This window comes from Dromiciops gliroides, chromosome 5, assembly GCF_019393635.1.
Source record: "Dromiciops gliroides isolate mDroGli1 chromosome 5, mDroGli1.pri, whole genome shotgun sequence".
Lineage (NCBI taxonomy): Eukaryota > Metazoa > Chordata > Mammalia > Microbiotheria > Microbiotheriidae > Dromiciops > Dromiciops gliroides.
In genome coordinates, this window is record NC_057865.1 from 260,119,717 (window position 1) to 260,140,999 (window position 21,283).

General features: G+C 40.4%; 1 protein-coding gene across 2 annotated transcripts in view; it reads right to left on the reverse strand.

The window, feature by feature from the left end:
* The window catches only part of SLC6A15 (solute carrier family 6 member 15), an 80,889-nt gene that overhangs the window by 42,393 nt on the left and 17,213 nt on the right, over positions 1-21,283 (reverse strand). The window contains exon 1 of one of the 2 annotated variants that reach the window (XM_043968467.1): positions 17,091-17,234. The exons of the other annotated variant lie outside the window; for it this stretch is intronic. The gene's annotated coding sequence lies outside the window, so the exon portion shown is untranslated. Of the gene's footprint in view, positions 1-17,090; positions 17,235-21,283 lie in introns of those variants that run through there. 2 annotated transcript variants of the gene reach the window in all.

A 21,283-nucleotide genomic window follows, 5' to 3' on the forward strand; every position in this document is an offset into this window, starting at 1 on the left:
GTGTGGAGTAAGATTCCATTTTCTAGATAAGGTAAAGGACTTTACTGATGAGATTTGGCCTACATGAACCAGTTCTAGGTTGGAACCATTGTGGTCCCATCAGCTAGGGTAACGGTCTCTACATTTTTTCCCTGCTGCCATCTTTACTTGAGTCACATGTCCCCCAACTTCATTTTAATATAACCCACTTCCAATCATGTCAACCAATTAGATCTGAATGATGCTAACTAATTAGATTTGATCGCTGTGTGATGGACCTCCTACAGCTAGAAGGGTCTATGAACTGAAACCCAACTGTGAGGAGGGGGTCTTTGGTCTGAGAGATGCCACAGACCTCATTTTATTAATAACCTGGTCATATTAATAAAATAATCAAATTACCCAGAAACTATGTCTCTCCTATTTTTAATTGTCACACTATACTGGTATAGGGGTACTCTCATAGAATGGGTAAAATCTTTCATTGAAGATTTTGGGTATATCTAGACCCACCTGTGATTTAATTAGTACAAGGCACTGCATTGTTAGAGAGGACAATGAAGATCTGCAACTGTTCGAATGGCTGAAAAGCACTTATTAAGCCCCTATTGCAGTGAAATGAGACAAACCCTGTTGTTCTCAAGGAGCTCAACTTATTTTCTTTTTTTTGTTTTTGTTTCTGTGGGGCAATGAGGGTTAAGTGACTTGCCCAGGGTCACACAGCTAGTAAGTGTTAAGTGTCTGAGGCCGGATTTGAACTCAGGTCCTCCTGAATCCAGGGCCAGTGCTTTATCCCCTGTGCCACCTAGCTGCCCCAATGGAGCTCAACTTCTAACAGGACAGATACATAAAGGAGGGGTCAGCTTAAGGAGGTATGGAATGGTCCAGTGGTCCAAATATAAAACAATCCTTGGCTGAAGAATATAAAAGAGAAGAAAGTGATTTTCCTGGTCTTCAGTTATTGTGGGGACAGTGGCAGGGGTCAGCAGTGTATCTGCTGGGGTTGTTTCCCTGTATGATCGGGACTTGGGAGGGAGGAGTTTGTGCTTAGCAAGAAGACAGAGTCTTTTTTCCCACAACTGAGATGGGGGAAGGTGTTATCTGCATCCTCCAATATGCTAACTTCCAGCTCTCCCTTGGAGTACCTGGCTGTCATCCCCCCCACCCCAATCCCATTCCACTTCCCCCTCCCGGAAACCTCCATCTTCACTGCCTGGCAATTAGACTACAAGCTTCAAGAGAGCAGGGACTGCCTTTTGCCTTTCTCTGCTTTCCCAGTGCTTAGCATAGTGCCTGGCACACATTAGGCACCTAATGTTTACTGGCTGACTGCTTCAGCTGGGATGGCTTCAGCAGTAGCAAGTGTTAACAGTGATGGTCTGGCTGATTCTCCACAGGTGTTGCCCTATGGACCATGGTGAGATGCTAAGGCAAAATCCACTTGGATATAAGTAGAGGTGGTGGTCCTGAGTTCTATAATAATTATAGTTATAGAGTAGTCTATAATTGTTCTTTAATATGTCTTCTTAGATAGTTGAATAAGGTACTAAGATGGTAAATAACTTGCCTAGGGTCACACACCAGCAGATGTTGTAAATTACATTAGGACTTAGGTCTCTAGTTCTTCTTACTTGAGTTCAATTCTCCATCATGGAAATTCTCTCAGTTACATATAATTATAAAGTGGAAAACATTCCATGTGATTCCAAGATCAGTCACCTTCATGACTCCAAGACAATATATCAACATTATTGCCAAGACAAGATTCAGAGCTTCTTGGTCTAAGTTTGGATTCATTTCAATTTATTAAGACAATTCAGTAGATAATGCTCTAGGACTGGAGTCAAGGGGTCCTGAGTTCAAATCCAGCCTCAAACACTTATTAGCTGTGTGATCTTGGATAAGTAACTTAACCTTTTTACCTCAGTTTCCTAATCTGCAAAATGAGCTGTAGAAGGAAATGGGAACCACTCTAGTATCTTTGTCAAGAAAACATCAAATAGGGTAGAGAAGAGTTAGACATGACTGGGACAATTGAATAACAACAATCTACAAGGACTATGAAAAATGCTGAAAAGACAAAGACAAAACAACTCACACCCTCAAGGAGATTACACCTAAATAGGAGGGATATAACATTTACACACATAAGTCAATCCAATAGAATTTGGGGAAGGAGAGAATACTATCAATTAAAGGAAATCAGCAGAGGTACTAATTGAAATAAGTCTTCAAGGAAGCTAAGGTCTCTAAGGCAGAAGTGAGGAAAGAATACTTTTCAGTCAAACAGGATGACCAATTTGAAGGCCCAAAGGCAGGTTAGGAAATGAAAAATTCAAAGGGCAGCAAATAGAACAGTTTGGTAGGAACACAGCGACAACAGATGGAAGGGAGCAATGTACATTTGGAAAAGTAGGCTGAAGTCATAATGCAAAGGTTTTTAAACATCAAGCTAAGGCATCTGTAATCGAGTAACAGAGGGCAACCAAAGAAGTGCAACAATGGATAGAGCACTGGGCTTAGAATCAGAAGACTCACCTTCCTGAGTTCAAATCTGGCCTCAGACACTTACTAGCTATTGTGAAATTGGATATTAGATCATAAATCTCCCCTACTTAACTTTTCCCTTAATTTATCTCCCAGACTAGTAAATGGAAGAAGCTTCTGGTTTTCTAGATAGAGCCTTTATTGTATATAAGGTGTTGTTGATTAGAAGGATAGGAAAATAGAAATACAGTACAAATCGTCTTAAATCTAGGCTTAGTCTATATTCCTTATAAAAACTCACCAAACCAAAAAGGCCACCTTTGGAGTGAGGGAGACCATCTGTGCCATGCCGCCAGGAGTCCCGCCAAGCAGGCAAAAAGGCCTACTCTCGTTCTCTCCACCCCGGAAGTCAAAAAACCCAGCAGGCAGTCTGACATGCGCAGCAGGCGGACTGTACCCGTCTCCTCCCCAAAAGGGTGGTCCTTGAAAAACTGGCGTCTTTCAGTTATCCTAACCAACTGTTAAAAACTTTCATATTTTACCACACTATGTAACCCTGGACAAGTCACTTAACCCCTATTTGCCTCAGTTCCTCATCTGAAAAATGAGCTAGAGAAGGAAATGGCAAACCACATCACTATCTTTGCCAAGAAAACACAAAATGGGTTCATGAAGAGTCAGACAGGACTGAAAACCAACTTAACAACAACAAAAGATTCTTGAACGAGGGTGTGAAATTGTCAAACCTGTAGTTTTAGAAGGCTGACTTGGCCATCATATAGATTGGAGAGATGAGAGAGTGAAAATAAGCCAATTAGAAGTTGATTACAATGATCCAGGTAAAAGGTGGTAAGGGTCTACTAAATCAGGTTGGTGGTTCTAGGAGATAAGGAGATCAATGCAAGAGATTTTTCCGAGGTAGAACTGACAAGTCAGACTGGATATGCAAAGTGAGAGCCATCTCTCAGCTCTCATGACTCAGGAAGACTCAGAAGTTGTAAAATGAGTGAAGAAAAGATGGTGGTGCCCTCAAACAGAACGTTGAAGAACAGGAGAGTTTAGAGAAGGATGAGTGGAGACATTGAGTTTTGATGCTTCTGGGATATCCAAATGGACATTCCTGTAGTCTTTTTTTTTTTTTTATTGAATAGAATTTTATTTTCCAAAATATATGTAAAAACAGATTTTAACATCAATTTTTTTTAAAACTTTGTGTTCCAACTTCTCTTCCTCCTCCATTCCCAACCCCCATCCACTAGAATTCAAGCATTTCAAAATAAGTTATACATGAGTAGTCACGAAAAACATTCTCACTTTAGCTAGGCTGTGAGAGAAAACAGTCAAAAAAACCCAAAACTTCTGACGGAGGAATTGTCAAAGAGGAAGAAAAAAAAAGGGAAAAAAGTGTTTCCATCTGTTTTCAGATACTAGCAGTTCTTTCTCTGTAGATGGGTTGCCATTTTCATAAATCCTTCAGGGTTATATTGGATCATTGCCTTGCTGAAAATAACCACATGCTTCCCAGCAGATCATCTTACACTATTGCTGTTATTTTGTATACAGTACATTTCACTCTGCTTCAGTTCATGTAGGTCTTTCCAGGTTTTTCTGATAGTATCCTGTTCATCGTAACCTGTATATAGTACCTTAAACTTGACAGAAAATTTTCTTCATAATAGCCCAGCAAGGTAGGTACCATATATTTTGCCATTATAATCAATCATCATAACTATTTCCCTCCATCCTATTCCCTTCCCATGATATTTACTCTATTTTCCATCTTCTTTTAACTTATTCCTCCTCAAAAGTGTTTTACTTCTGTCCCCTCTCCCGCTCTGTACTCCCTTTTTTTTTTCCCTCCACTCTTCCTTCCTTATCCTCTTCCCCTCCTACTTTCCTGTAGGGTTAAATAGATTACTCCTCCTGATTTGGTGTGAATGTTATTCCCTCCATGAGCCCACTCTGATGAGATTAAGGTCTTTGAGCTAATTCTGTATTCTAAATTTTCTTCCTCCCTCCCTCCCTCCTCAACTCTCCCTATGAAATCAAGCAATTCAATATGTCATCCTCGTGCAGTAATGCAGAACATCTTTACCTTCCTCTAAAGTGTTTTGCTTTTTACTGCTCTCTCCCCCAATTTGCCTTTCCCTCCTTCCCCTCCCTCAGGGCAAAAATATATTACTATACCTACTTGAGTATGTATGTTAAGTCCTTCTTTGAGCCAATTCTGATGATATTAAGGTTCTCTCACTCCCCAATTCCTTCCCCTTCTCCCCCTCTCCTCCATTAGCTTTTTTCTTGTTTCCTTCATGTGAACTACCTCTCCCCAGACCATCTCTCCTCTTTCTCCCTCCCCCAGCCTATTCCTCCTACACCTCAAACCTATTTTAAAGATGTCATCATGGGTTAGTTAGGTGGCACAGTGGACAATGCACCAGCCCTGGACCCAGGAGGCCCCAAGCCCAAATCTGGCCCCAGACATAAGACACCCCACCCTGTCTGCCCCACAAAGAAAAATACATAAATGCTTTACAGATATCATCCCTTCATATTCAGTTCAGACCTGTGTCCTCTGTGAATTCCTTACTGAGATAGTTCTTATGAGTTTGAAGTATTTTCTTCCCATGTAGGAATATAAACAGTTTGATCTTTTAATATCCCTTGTGAAGTCTTTTTTCCTGTTTACCTTTTTATGCTTCTACAGGGTCTTGTATTTGAAAGTCTAATTTTCTATTCAGTTCAGGTATTTTCATAGCAAATGCCTGAAAGACCTCTTTCTCATTGAAATTCCATTTTTGCCTCTAAAAGATTATTCTTAGTTTTGCTGAGTACATGATTTTTGGCTATAGTTCCAGTTCCTTTGCCCTCTGGAATATTATAGTCCATGCCCTCCGGTCCTTTAATGTTCAAGCTGCTAGATCTTGGTTTATCCTTATTGGAGCTCCCCAGTATTTGAATTCCTTTTTTTCTAGCTGCTTGCAATATTTTCTCCTTGACCTGGGAGTTCTGGAATTTGGCTATAATATTACTGGAGGTTTTCCTTTTGGGATCTCTTTCAGGAGGTGACCAGTGGATTCTTTTGATTTCTATTTTAGCTTCTGCTTCTAGAATATCAGGGCAATTTTCCCTCACAATCTCTTGGAGGATGGTGTCTAAGCTCATGTTTTGATCATGGTTTTCAGGTAGTCCAATGATTTTCAAATTATCTCTCCTAGATTTATTTTCCAGGTCAGCTATTTTTCCAAGGAGATATGTCACATTGCCCTCTATTTTTTCATTCAATTTTATTTGCTTTATTGTGTCTTGGTTTCTCATAAGGTTATTAGCTTCCATTTGTTCAATCCTAATTCTTAGGCAACTATTTTCATCAGACAGTTTTTTAATCTCCTTTTCCATATGCCTTTTCAAACTGTTGACTTTTTTCTCATGACTCCAGCATTGCTCTCATTTCTCTTTCCATTCTTTCCTCTCTTTCTCTACATCTTCTATCTCTCCTACTTTCTCTTCAAAGTCCCTTTTGAGAGCTTCCATGGCCTGAGACCAGTTCATAATTTTCTTGGAAGCTTTGCTTGTTGGAGCTTTGATCCTGTTATTTTCTTCTTTTGAGGTTGTATTTGTAACGATTGGAATAACGCCACCTGCTGGAGACTTACTGTAGAAGAGTTCCGCCCATGAAGTGAAGGTCTTTGAGGGAAAGACCAGGAGTCTTTTCTTTGGCGTCAGGAAGTGACGCAGGCTAGTGGGAGGAGGAAGGAAGAGACTGGCGCTCAGTCTCGCTCTCTTTCCTCTGGACTCTGGTGGAGAGCGGAGCTAGAAATGTGCTCTCCCTTTAATAGATAGGAATCTAGGCCTTTCTCTCTCTCTTTACCAAATTCTTAGTCTCCTTAATAAATGCTTAAAAGTCTAACTCTTGCTAAAGCTTATAATTTATTGGCGACCACTCATTAGATATTTTAGACAGACTAGCTAGAATTTTAGCCCTTAACATATTGTAGTCTACCTTTCCCCCAAAGAAGTTTTCAATGGTCTTCTGCTTTCTCTGCCTACTCATCCTGGCTTACTATTTCTTGGCTTTTAGCTCCTTCTTAAAACGTAGTGCTGCTTCCAGGACACATTGTTCATGCTACAGCACGACCCAGGGGGTGATTGGGCTTCTTCTCAGCCTGCCTGGCCTATGAGTAATCACGGCTGCTTTCTCTTTGACCTGGAAACAGAAGTCTGATTGAACTCTGATTTTCTATGGTCAGAAGCTTGGCATGCTTTTGCCCCTCCCCCACTGGGCCACCACTACTCAATTCAGCCCACTGGTTCAGACCCAGGGTGCTTTGTCCCAACTCCAGCAGATACTGCCTCCTCTTCACCGCGGCCTACTGCGAAACCCCTTCACCAGTCTGTGATCAGAGCCTCAGAAGCTGCTGGTGCTGAAGACTCTGATAGTTGCTGGAAGCACTGTCCCTGGCTGGGTCCAGACTACGTGCTGAGCTGTTCAGCCTGATGAGTAGGTGATCGGGATTGCCCTCTTTTGCAGAGAAATAGTCTCACTCTGTTCTTATGTGCAGTAGGCTGTTCTGGGTTTTGGTTTTTTTACCACATTATTTGGGCATGAGTAGATGGTTTTATCTGGAGCTTGTGGGAGTCAGAGTCTCCTCAGCCATCTTGGTTCCATTTCTACTGTGGTCTATTGATGAAAACTCAAAGATTGTTTAGGTTTGTATATGAGTTTTTTCTACGGAGGGACAATAATAGAACTCATGGAAGCTGATGAGATTTCCCAAAATAGAGGATGTAGAAGAAAGAACCTGAGATGGCTCAAGGCAGAACCTTCAGGGCCAGATTTCCATCAGCATTTCCGGAAGTAAATTCGAGACATATCTGCATGTTATATCTGCTGCTAAGGGACTCTGCTGATAGAACACTGGACTTGGAATTAAAAAGACCAGGGTATGAATCCAGCCTCTGATACTTACTAGCTGTGTAACTAACTTAAAGCAAGTAATTTAATCTCTCTCTGCCTCAGTTTCCTCATCTATGAAATGGGAACAATAATAGCACCTTCCTCACAGGGTTGTTGCAAGGATCAGCTGAGATAATGTTTTTAAAGCACTTTTCAAACCTCAAAGCACTACATAAATGCTAGCTATTATCGTTTTACTACCTATACAACCAACTCCTAGTAACAGACTTTCTAATTCCCAAGAAAAAGACTACTAAAAAGCCTACCAGAAAAGGGCAATGTTTTTCTCTTTGCCAATTTTGTCTTGACTAATGAGCACTTATACAGAATTCTGAGTTACTACCAGATAATTTTTAAATACTTAGGGCTAGGAATAATGGGCAAATAGTCCCACCAAACAAATGAGGTACTAATACCTAAACCAGGAAGAGCAAATACAGAGAAAAAAATTATAGACCAGTTTCACTGATGAATATAGATGTAAAATTCCTAAATACAATACTAGCTGGGAGATTAGAACAACATATGAAGAGTCTAACATGAACTTCAGATAAGAGAAGAGAAAAAGAACTCACCAAATTTTAAGCTGACTCTACATTGCTATGTATTTTGTTAATCGGCAGTTAATTTCCAAGGAAATGCTAACCTGATTTTCTTCATGGGATACTTTCTCAATGAAAAAGTAGGTGAAGTTTGTTGGAAAATATCCAAATTTCACTGCACCAAATTGAATGAAAAAAATGTTCACCTATAGAGTATCCAACTTCAAAGTATCTTTCATCAATAACTCTAGTCTGGACCCTAGTGATTTCAGTGCTATAGGACAGATATATATCAAATACCCATGGGCTTCCTTGCTGTCTAGAACAATTCCAAATGCTGTCTGAACAAAATTTAAATGTAATTGGAAAATATTTAACAAAATAAATGAACAGCAATAGACTATAGATAAGGTTAAGGGATCTTTGTTCTAAGTCAGTATGTGGTCTTCAGGAATCCTTACATACTATTTCTATTTGAATTTGACACTACTGCTCTAGAAAATTCTCAGATGAAGGAACTCCTACAACCTCTCTCTCTTGAACATTATATCCTATTGTGAAGAAGTCCTTAATACATATCAAAGGAGACTATGATAGGACTCTGCCAAACTGTAAAGATAAAATGGGGAGAGGACAAAAACACAATATAAATGAGTTTGCTTTTGCAAGATAAAATTAATACTGTATTCCTGAATAAAAATCATATTAGATATTTTAGTCAATCTGCTTAAATTATATACTTAAAGAAAAGCTATGATTCCCTTATGGTACAATGATGATAATACTTAAAATGAATAAATATTTAATAATATAATAAAGTACTTTAAAGTAATATTAAATAATTTTTAAAGTACAAACTTAACACTAGAATTTAAGGTGTGTTTTGTCAAATATTGAGTTCCCTTGAGGCTTAATCCATGTGAAAAGGAAATAAATCCCTGTGCTATGATGAATAGTTACCAAGATACCCAAGTCTCTGCCCCCTCTTCCCCATATTATTTTAGTTCATTATTGTTGTTCAGTCATTTTCAGCTGCGTCCAAGTCTTCATGAGCCCATTTGGGATTTTCTTGGCAGAAATACTGAAGTGGCTTGTCATTTCCTTCTCCAGCTCATTTTCCAGATGAGGAAACTGAGGAAAACTGGGCAAAGTGACTTTCCCAGGGTCTGAAGCCAGATTTGAACTCAGGAAGATGAATATTCCAATCCAAGCCCAGTGCTATATCCACTGAGCCACCTAGCTGCCCATTTGGTCCATTATATTCACTCAATCACCATGCTTTACATGTTTTGAGATACCACTTTACCTCAAAATAAACAATAAGCTTGAAAATCCAATTATCTAGTCATTTAGTTAACTGTTTAAGTTATAAAATATTGCATAATTGCTTAGTTTTATTTGACAGCAATGGAAGAGGAAAGAGATGGAATGTTGACTTGAAACAACAACTATGAGTATTGTTTGACCAAAACAAGAGTGCCCTGAAAACCCAAAAGGCAGTAATATGAACTGTATGGGCCAAATTCAGTATGGGGAGAGTTAATTGGGCGGCTTGTCCAATAATGGGAGACCTCTAGGTCAAGAGTTTCCTCTGTTCCAAACTGCCTTTTCTTTAGTTATTTCTCTCAGACTGATAAGAAAGGAGACTAACAGCCTCTTTCCACAAACAAATCAGGTTTCATTAATGGGAACAAAATTTACAACACAAGTGAAGTTAATAGAGCCAGGGAAAATGAGAAAGGGGATAGAGAAAGGGTAAAAATATGTCCCACTTCCCAGATGATTAGAATCTAAATCTCTAGAGTTAAAAAGGCCCCCAGGTACCTCGAATAAGCTCTGATTCCTCAGCTACTCAGAACAGCTTGACTCAAACAAAAGTGACTCAAACCCTAAACCTGCTCCCAACTCAGCTGGCCTAAAAAGCCAGCCTCTCTTCAACAACACAAACTCACTACCACCTGGAATCCGTAGTTCTACAGTTCTAGGGAGAATCAGCTGTGCAGTGTTCGATTCTCCCTCTCCCTCTCCCTCTATCTCTCCCCCTCCCCCTCCCCCTCCCTCTCTCCCTCTCTCTCTTTCTCTCTCTCTGTTTCATCCAGTCCCTCGGAGTTCTGCCTTCCCCTTTCTGCCTCTCCCACAGGAAGGGAGGTTCTTAGCCATGCTGAGTTTCCAATTCATTCAACATACCCCCTTGACTGTCCCCATTACAATTTTGCCATGCCCATGTGGGTCTTGGATACTTTTTTGGACACTTTGACTCAATAAATGTTCTTTGTGTTATTCATTCCCACCTAATATACATGACAAATCTAATCAGAGTTCCTTTTGTTTGTTCTATTATCTCTTCAAGTACACACCCATCTTTTTTTTTCCCCCCCAGGGCAATGAGGGTTAAGTGACTTGCCCAGGGCCACACAGCTAGTAAGTGTCAAGTGTCTGAGGCAGAACTTGAACTCAGGTCCTCCTGAATCCAGGGCTGGTGCTTTATCCATTGAGCCACCTCGATGCCCCACACCCATCTTTTCTTAGGCTTTTCAAGATTACATATTTTCAGAACTAAGGCTGGAGAGATAGATTGGAGCCAGTTATGGAGTTACTCAAATGTCAACAGAAGCAATAGAAAACCACCAAAAGCATTTTGAGCAGGAGAGGGCTGTTTCTTAATATAATTTCAAAAGATATGTGAAGGCCAGATTGAAAAGAGGATAGATCAGAGACATCAAGTTTATACTGATAGACCCAACCAAAGCTAAAGACACTGTGAGTGGAGAGAATGAGGCAGATTTTGAGAGGGATAAAAACACTGATTAAGTGATCATCTGATACTGCTCTAGTGTTACAAATCCTTTACTCACAGTACTAACATTACTATCTGATACCAAGTGCTGATTAAATTTAGAATTTTATTGTTGCCATCATCATAGCTTGGATAATCAGGAAAAAAAAAAGTCTACTGCAATAATGAAAGTCTCTCATAATAAATAATACCCAGATGTATTCACATCTGTTAACTAGAGATTACTCTAAAATTAAAGGAGATTTTTGAAGACAGTTTTTTTAAATTACAGCAACAGAGAAAGACTTTAATTGAAACTATATCAACAAAACTTCAAAGAGATATATATGGCTTGATTAAGACCTTTATGCCTAGTAAGCAATTACTTAAAAATTAAAGAACAATTTCTCGGTTTTTTTTCCTCTCAGTAGGTAATTTTGGGATTATTTCTACTTCAACTGATTATTCTAAGTCAGAGGTGCCAAATACCAGCTGTAAAATTACTCCATAGTTCTGCTGGAACCAGACTAAATTGTAATTGGAAAATATTAAGTAAAATAAATAAAAATACAATAGAACATATAGAATATTACTCTGTGTTTTTCTAAATCACCTAGATTCTACTTGAATTTGCCACCAATTCTCTAAGCAACTTAAATAAACTGGAGTACCAGGCTGGAGACAAGAACATTCAGGGGGACACAAGAGCTTTTGAATGATTTTCAAGTCCAGAAGCATTTATTAAGTACTTACTATGTACTTATTGTTGTACTAAACTCTAGGGATAAAAATACAAGCATAAAGTCAGGAGTTCCAGGGTGCCACAAGGAGAAAAATGAAGACATGGCTGGCTTTGTTGTCTTTCCTATAACGGAGTCTGGGAAAAATCATTCATTGAGAGGGAGAGGTCAAAAGAGCAGAAAGTTCTCCAACTTCATGAAGTCTGGGATGGAGTGAACTTTTAAGGTGAAGAGATCTCCTTGAAATGGTAGAGAAAGTGTCATGTGGAATCCAGATTAGCATTGTTCTGCTTGGACAGAGAACAAGGTCCATTTGGATCACAAACTAAAGGCAATGGGTAAAAGTTGCAAAAGAACAAATGAAATAAATAAAAAAATAAATAGTTAGCATTGCAGTGCCTAGAATGTGGCAGAAACTGTATTAAATATGTTACAGTATTAATTCATTTTATCTTCATCTCAATTCTTGGAGGTAAATGCTATTATGATACCCATTTTACACTTGAGGAAACAGAGGCAGAAGTTAAGTAATTTAGCAACAGTCACACAGCTATTAGGTGACTGAGGCCAAATTTAAACTCAAGTCTTCCTGATTCCAGGCTCAAGAGATCTACCCATTGCAGAACCTGGCTACGAGCTAGGTATTACTTAAAAAAAAAAAAAAGCCTAACATAAGAACTATCCAAAAGTCCATGGGATACCCTAGGAAAACTGGGTTCTTCTTCTCACCCCCCCCCCCAATCCTTACCCTCATTTCAAACAAAGGGAAAATGAGCACTTGCTAAATTTGTGGTCAAGGAGATCCTTGTTCAGGTTTGGGTTGGATTAGATAGCATCTGATGTCCTATCCAAATGTGTAATAATAACTATACATAAGATTCGATTTATTTCCCTCATCTGGGAGTTTCCTTATGAGAAATGACAATTTGATATCCACAGTGACACTGGTCCAATTCTACACCTAGATAATACACATGAATCTATGTGGGTGGATGGTAGGGTGTGGTAGGAAACCACTGGTAAATCAATACAAAGGAAATAGTCTAAAATATCTCTCCCCTTTATATCCCACACCCACAAAGATGAACCACCAGCTTTCCCCAGCATTACATCTCTTTCCTCTGAGTTTTCATAGATTTTCCACTACACCTGGAATGCACTTATCCTCCACTCCCAGTTCCTCTTAGAATCTTTATCTTCATTCAAAATTGTTTAATTTAAAGGCCACTTCCCATCCAAAGCCTTTTCCTGATTATTTCCTCCCAACCCAAACCTAGTTGTAAATGGTTTCTCTCCTTGCTAAAATTAATCAGTGTACAGGTCATATTCTGGTTCCCCAGTGGAAAAGAAGCTCTTTGAGGGGAAAGGCTGTGTCATTTTTTATTTTGTATTCATTATACCCAACACAGTGCCTTAAACATAGAAGTCCTTCAATAAATGTTAGCTGAATCGAAGACATTAACTTTGCTAGGACACCAGAAGTTCATTTTACACTGTATCTTGTTTACCAAAAATCTTCTACTTGACCTACTGGGAGAAGCAATTCACTACATCCCATAATAACCCACGCAACTAATTTGTTGAAAGAGAGACATACAGAGAGAAACAGAGACAGAGACAGAAAATATAGACAGATCACAGATAATGATAAGACTTTAAGATTTTAAAAGTCATTATTCTAAGCCAGAGGTGTCAAACACCAGCTGTACAATTACTTCTGAGTTCTGCTAGAACAAGATTAAATTACAATTGGAAAATATCTAGCAAAACAAATAAAAATACAATAGTACATATATTTAGTGTTAATGTGTTTTTTCTAAATCACTATATCATCTCATTTGATCCTTACATTAACCCTGAGGGGTAGATCCTATTATTATCCTCATTTTAAAGATGTAGAAACTGAGGCCCTGAAAAGTAGTAACTTGCCTAGTCACACAGTGTCTGAGGCAGACGTTTGGATCCATGTACAGTCTCTATCCAATACTTTGCCACTTATGTATCTGTTTTGAATCACAGAATCCCACTAGAAACAGAGTATAAACATGCATCCAGTTTCAATTCACTTGGTTCTGTATCAGTGGTATATCCAATTTCCTAATAGCCACAGAACTTTCCAGGATTTTTAAACATAAAATATTCTAGGAAGTCGCAGCAGAGCCATAATCAATCAAAACATGCATCAGTCTTTTCACTGCAAACAAGGTAGATACTGCAGACAAGTTGAGACTGGGCTTCAATTTCCTTAAAACTGTCTTCATAAGCTTTTGGAAAATATCTTATTTGGCAATAATAGTCAATTAAGGTTAGTGTGAAATGGCCCCAGAACATATCAAGATTCAATCAAATAAATAAAGCACAGACAAAAAAATGGACTCAATCTGCAGTGGAAAAAGAGGAAGGGAATAAGCATTTATTAAGTACCTATTATATCACAGGTACTGTGATAAGCACTTTGAAAAATGTTCTCATTTCATAAGAAGAAAAAAAAACAGAAAGCAGTGAGTGAAAATGACAGAAATTAAAACTATTTCTTTCTCAATTTGAAACCAGACTGTACTCCTACCCAACCAACCTTGGCATGTGCTTTCTCTACAGTAAATTAGCCTGGAAGCCTGACGATAATTATTAAATGAGGCTTTCAGCAAAAAATATTCTCTGATACCAGATGTATTAGGCAAATGAATTAATCATTCAAAATTACCAAAAAGTAGCTCTAACCTGCTTTAAATCACAGCTAAAACTGGAACTTACTCTATAATGTCATTTTGATGATTTCCCAGTCAGGCTATACAAGAATTATCTGGCTAATAGTGGCATTTGAGCAGTCAGTTTCTACAGTGCATAAGGGACATGGGCATACTGGGAAATATTCAAGCTAATGTCTATAAACACATAACAAAAAATAAAGGCCAGATAAGAGACTATGAATCTTACTTGGTTTAGGGACAAAATGATCCACCAATCCACAAAGACCCACTAAGCTGCTGGCAAGATGCTATTCAATCAATCAACAAACATTTGTTAAAAGCTTATTGACACCAAGCTTTGTGGCAAGTATTACGGGAAACAAAGAAAGGCAAAAACTGTGATTACAAAGACAAAACCAGTCTCGGTCCTCAAGGCACTTTCATTCTATCTCATTTATCCAGGGTAAAATGGATACTAACAAAATTTTAAGCTGCTATATATAATGTAAAAACAAAACAAAACAACCAACCAAAAAAAAAAAAAAACTTAGAGAATCCGTACTGGAGAAATTAAATTCTAGCACAGTGGTTTTTGTCACTATTCTGACACATTCAAATTAGGCACTGCTAACTATTTTAAAGGCATCTTAAAATCCTTGTATCTCAGAGGTATAATCACTTTTATTAAACAAAAACTCTACTCTTTCCTTCTCTTATGTTCATTCAGTAGCCAGACTGTTTTTTAACATCTGCTATGGGAACATTATAAATTTGAAGAGCTAATCACCTTAACATTTTTTTTTTCATATCTTGAGATAAAAAGATGTAAAACATTGTTCAAATACAGTACCTGGAAAAAAAGGTTTCTGAATAGGGGAAAATATCTCTCATAATGCTATCTGTCATTTCTTGGATTGTCCAAATATGAATACAATAAAGAGCACATTTATGCTCTTGTGACGAGTCAACATCTTCCTTCAAAAACAATCTAAAAGATAATAATGAAAATTTCATTGCAACAAGTGTACAGGCCTTGTTCATTGTGTGGAAGTGGAGAAAGAGCTGATTAAGATGTCTAATTTAAAGAAAAGCAGAGTCTAAATGTCTTTGTATCCTTTAGCCAGAGTAAGTAAGGGTGGGACAGAAGGAAAAGGTTTGTTTAACTTGGGATTGGGAAATTAAAAAAATATTTTTTTTCCATTACTGCATTTCAATAATTGGTTTTCTTTATAATCCTTTGTTTTGTTTTATGCATTTAAAAGCAGAATCTGAGAAGGGAATCCTTAGGTTTCACCAGATTGCACAAGAGGACCATGAAATTAAAAAAAAAAATTTTAAAGGTCTCGTCCCTATTTAGGGAGAGTGTAATTCCTAATGTGTAGAAGCAACTGTCGCAAGAAACTCAAGATTGCATCAGAAAAAAAGGGGGTGGGGGGGAATGATAATGCGTAGTAAAGTCTTACAAAGCAAAACCTCAGCGGGTGGGAACCAGGCAAATTTAAAAAAAAAATCGGACTAAAAGCCTTCAGAGTCTACAATCTACTTTCTCCGACTCAAGAGTGTAACCTACTGACTGACAACTGAGGGAAAAGAAGGTGGTCTAGCTTTAAAATGGAAGGGGGGGGGGCACAAACCGCTAGAAAAATGAAAAACGAGGACAGAGCTTCATTTGCATAAGCACCCAAACATTGCTGACGTCACTGTGCACCAGCCTTGATCCCGCCCAGATTTACTCCAGCCATTCTCTGAGAAGGGATGCAGGGAAAAGGGATGGGGATGAGGGCGAAGGAGGAGCAACAGCCCTGAGCATCTGTTCCAAGCAGTCATCATTTAACATCGAGTAAATATCTGGAAACTCCAACCCACAATTATAAGAATAATCTTGTGGTGTGGAGATTTACAATCAACACCACCCCCAACCACCTGTTTAAAAAAATGCCTTTGATTTGGGGGCTTGAAAGACCTGTTAATTTCGCCCAATGGTGACATTTAGAAGGCCCGGAAGATTATTTTTTCCCTAAATTCAAGGGGCGTTAAAATAGCTTAAGGCCACTTCTAGATCGAAAGTTATTTCTGCCCTATGCAACACTTATACTACCAAGCCGAAATGTGAATGAATTGAGGAGTGCTTTTGATTCCTTCATCCCTGCCCATCCACCTTCAAATCTTCCACCCACGCACGCAGCAGGACCCGGCTCCAAACTGACAACGTGGCCGTTAGCTGGTCTCCCCTGCTCCCCAACCTGGTCCCTCTGAAGAAACACACTTTGAGAACGGACTGTGTCCCAGCTCGGGTCGCGTCAAAAGGGAACTGGGGTGATGGGGAGACTGGATAACGCTTTTCTTGGGGTCGGTGCAAAGGGAGGCTCTAGCGAATGAGGGATGAGTCGGCTCTCCCCCTCTCCGCCCCCATCTCACATCAGCACATAGCATCCTCCTCTCGATTCCTAAAGGAAACCCAAAGCTCAGCCCCCTGAGGGCCCAGCCCAAGTCTGTATTGCTCCCGGAACCCGCTCCTCCCTTTGCGAACCACCCTTTGGAAAATCCCACCAAGGAGACGGATAAATCTTAGGAAGATGATGCTTTGATGATACTGCTGCCGCGGGGAATTTCCACGGGAGGCGGCCACCCTCCTCCTGGTCCCTCGGTTTGTACACAGACACTCGTGTGCATGCACACACACACACACACACACACACACACACACACACACACACACACACACACACACACACACACAGCCTCTCCCACAGAAAGAATCACGCGCCCTTCCCCTGGACTCGGGAGTCTCGTGATGCGCCCCAAGCCGTCTGTTTCCCTTCCATCCATCCGTCCGTCCTTCCCTCTCCCGCTCCCACCCTCACCCTCACCTTCACCCTCAGAGGGCAGGGCACGGGGGCCCAAGGCCCGAACTCCCCTTACCACGCAGCTGGGTCCGGGGCAGACTCCCAGGAGTGGCGGGGGCGGCGGCGGCGGCGGGGGCAGCGGCAGAGGCAGCTGTGGGGGCAGCGGCAGCGGCGGGGGCAGCAGCAGCAGGGTCCCGCAGGCCGGCAGCTGCTGGGGCAGCGGCGGCAAGGGCGGGGGCGCCGGTGGCGGGGGCTGCGGCTGCGGCTGCGGTTGTCCGAGGGCCGGCGGCGGCGGCGCGGGCTGCTGCGGGCAGGCGGCCGCCTGGTGCGCGGTCTGCAGAGAATGGGTAGAGGTGTAGAGACTGATGTGCGTGCTCGTGTGGGTCGGGGTGTGGGTGTAGGTGCAGGTGTAGGTGTGGGTGTGAGTGTAGGTGTACGCGTGTGTGTCGGTGAAGGCGAGGGAGCGCAGGATGAGCGAGTGTGTGTATGTGTGAGTGTGTGTGTATGTGTGTGACGGAGGCGCACATGGGCCCGGCCCTCCCATGAAGCGGCTGTTTAAAGGCAGCGAGAGGAGAAGGAGGGGGACCGAGGGGGAGGAGGGGGGGGGTGGCGGCCGAGCTGGCGGGCGAGCCGAGGCGAGGCTGAGCCGTGGAGCCGCACCTCCGTCCGCCGCCCGCCGGGCTTGACGCAGAGACGTCCGCAGCGCCCACCCGCAGTATCCTCCCTGCGCCCTGGTTACAGGGCACGCAGAGCGGAGGGTGGACGGGGGATGATCGAGTCAGGAGCTGCAGCCCGACGTCCAGGCGGATCCTTCCCTGAACAACTCATCCCCTGCAACCCTCCCCCCCCCAAAAAAAAAAGTCCTGGTGCCCCTGTCCCCTTAAGCTTTGTCTCCCACCCTATTACAGGAGCGGTCAGGGCGTGATCCCTACCTTGGGAATCAGAAGACCAGCAAGCAACTTACTCAGGGCTTACTTACTACCTGAAGGGTACTGCGCTAGAAGAACTAAAACAATCACCAACAAGCATGGATTAAACACCTATTGTGTGTACTGTAGCTCTGGTTATACAAAGACCAAAAAAAAAAAATCCTTGCCCTTTATGGTGGAGACAATCTGGATATAAATAAATGTAGAGGAGTATATCATAGTATCCTAGTTTCCGCTCTCTCTCCCAAACATATTAAATATTTTAAAATATATTTGCATTTATTCACTTCATATTTCTGCTTATGTATTTTTGCATGTACTTGTCTACCACTTAGACTATAAGCTTCAATAGAGTAGGAATTGTTTGATTTCTTTGTAACACTGAGACCTAGCTCTGTGATTACACATATTAAATAGGTGTTTAATAAATGCATGTTAAGATTTTATATATAAATATATGTATAGGTGGATAGTTTATATTATTAACTATGCATAATAAATACAAGGGAGGGGCACTATCAGCTTAATATAGAAGGAATTCCATAAAGTGAGGGAAATGAGGGATCCTAAGGAGTAAAAATTAGTGATTTCTAGATTTGGAGGACAAATCCATAAGCAATTATCAAGTGCCTACTATGTGCCAGGCACTCTGGAGCACTGGGTATAGAAGCACAAAGAATGAATCATTCCTACTGACAAGGAGTTTACATTCTATAATAGGAGACATACATATACACACAATTATATGTATGTGTATATGTACATATATGTATGAGTGTTGTCTCCTTGAGAATATATACATACATGTATATACCTATACATACACATATACATGAGTGTGAGATGTCCATAGGACATCCAGTTTCAAATATCCAGGAGGCAGTTTAAAATGTGCAACTGCAGGTCAGGAGAGAGTCTGGAGCTGGATGTATACTTATTCGAGACATCTACATAGAGATGATAGTTAAACTCATGGGAATTCATAAGGTTGTAAAAACAAAGAATGAATCTAGAGAAATAATAGGAGTCCCAGGACGGAGCCTTTAGTGACACCCACAGTTGGGGGCAGGAGATGAAAGATGACACAACAAAATACTGAAAAGTAGTGGTCTAACAAGTAAAATGAGAACCCAGAGGATTCACTGTCACAACCTGGAGTGGAGAACATATCCAGGAAGAGAGAATTTACATGCCACAATGTGAAATGCTACAATAAGTAAAGGATGAGAAGAGTGATTACAGGCCTTCAGATTTGGCAATTTAAAAATCATCTTTAACTTTGGAGAGAGGAAGCTTCAATTGAGTGATGATATCTGAAGCTTGATTTAAAAGGATTAAGAACACAGTGGAAGCAATGTTTTCTAGGAGTTAGCCCATGAAAGAGAAGTAATGTATGCCAAGATTACTTGAGGAGATAGTAGGGTCTAATGAAGGTGGTTTTAGGATGGGGAAGGTTTGAGTATGTTTGTAGGTAGCAGAGAAGGTATTAGATAGAGATCAAAGATATGAATGAGACAAGGAGTTAGTCAAGGAGCATTTTTAAGCACCTACTATGTGTCAAAGAAAGGCAAAAAATAGTCCATGCTCTCAAGAAGCTCACAGTCTAACAAGGAAGACAACATGAAAAAAAAAATATGTACAAACAAAATATATATGGGATAAATCAAGGAGTCCCAGAAAGAAGGCACAAAGATTAAGGAGGAGTAGGAAGGGCTTCTTGCAGAAGGTCTGACTTTAGCTGAGATTTGAAGGAAGACAGGGAACCTAGATGATAGGAAAAATAGGAAGGGGCCAATTTATGTAAAATTTTCAAAAACAAACAGGATTTTTTTTTTAATCCTGAACATAATAGGGAATCACTAGAGTTTATTGAAGACAAGAGTGACTATGGTCAGACCTGTAATTAAGGAAGATCACTTTGTCAGATGAGTAGAAGATGGATTGAATTGGGAAGAGACTTGAAGCAGGGAGACTAACCAGTGGGTTCTTACAATAGTTTGGGCATAGGGTGACAAAGACTTGCACCGGTATGGTGACTATGTAAGAAGGGATGTTATAAAGGTAAAAATGATTGAACTTAACTGATTGAATAGAGGGGGTGAGAGATTGCGAGGAGTCAAGGATAATACCTAAGTGGTGAGCTGGGTAACTGGACAATAGTGGTGCCCTCAAATAGAAGAAATTGTTATTTTGCTATTAAGAACCAATTATTGGGGGCAGCCAGGTGGTGCAGTGGATGAAACACCGGCCCTGGATTCAGGAGGACCTGAGTTTAAATCTGACCTCAGACACTTGACACTTACTAGCTTGTGACCCTGGGCAAATAAATCACTTAACCCTTATTACCCCCGAAAGAGAAAAAGAAAAAAGAATCAATTATTAAATTAGGATTTGTTTTTTTTCTTTCTATTTCCTCAGTCAGGGACCAGTCCTTGAAATCTCTGAAAGACAAGGCTGATAAGATTGGTCTAATTCATGGACAAATTTCTCCTCAATCATGGGTAGGTTTCCACCCAACTAGGAGAGTTTATTTCTGAGTAATTTGCAAATAGAATCTAATCTAGGTGGATTCTAGCTCTAAAACATTAGTCTTGGCCCTAGAAACTTCCCCCCTCCCCCTTACGTATTCTGGGTGAAGACAGATCATTCATTCATTCATTCATTCATTCATTCATTCATTCATTCATTCATTCATGAGGGTTAAGTGACTTGCCCAGGGTCACACAGCTAGGAAGTATCAAGTGTCTGAGGTCAAATTTGAACTCAGGTTGTCCTGAATCCAGGGCCTGTGCTTTATTCACTTCACCACCTAGTTACCCCTAAAGATACATTCTTTTGTCCATATAGTGGGAGCAGCTGAATCTCATTATCAAGCAGCAGGAGGAGCTGAAGGCTTTCGTCCCACCTCCTCATTTGAACGTCTAACACCTCATTAATTCTTCACCAATCATGGTTTATTTCCACCTGTCAGGGGCACCCACTTTTCCCAAAGATATTTTAAGCATTCTATGAGCTCTACAGGTCTTTTGTCTTTGGTTACACAAAGAAACCAATGACCATCTATATATTGATTATTTGCTAGCCTAATTAATAAATTGATTGATTACTCCAAACCTCTGTCTCTCAGACTTTTCATTTATTTCAACACCGATGGTAATTTTGTGGGAAAGATAATGAGATCGGTTTTGGACATGTTGAGTTTGAGTTCTACAGGATATCCGGTTTGGGATGTCTAATAAGCAACTGGGGACACAAAAGCAGAGGTCAAAAGAGAGGTTAATGATAGACAAAACAGATCTAAGAATCATCTTCATAGAAGATAATTGAGTAAATAACAGAA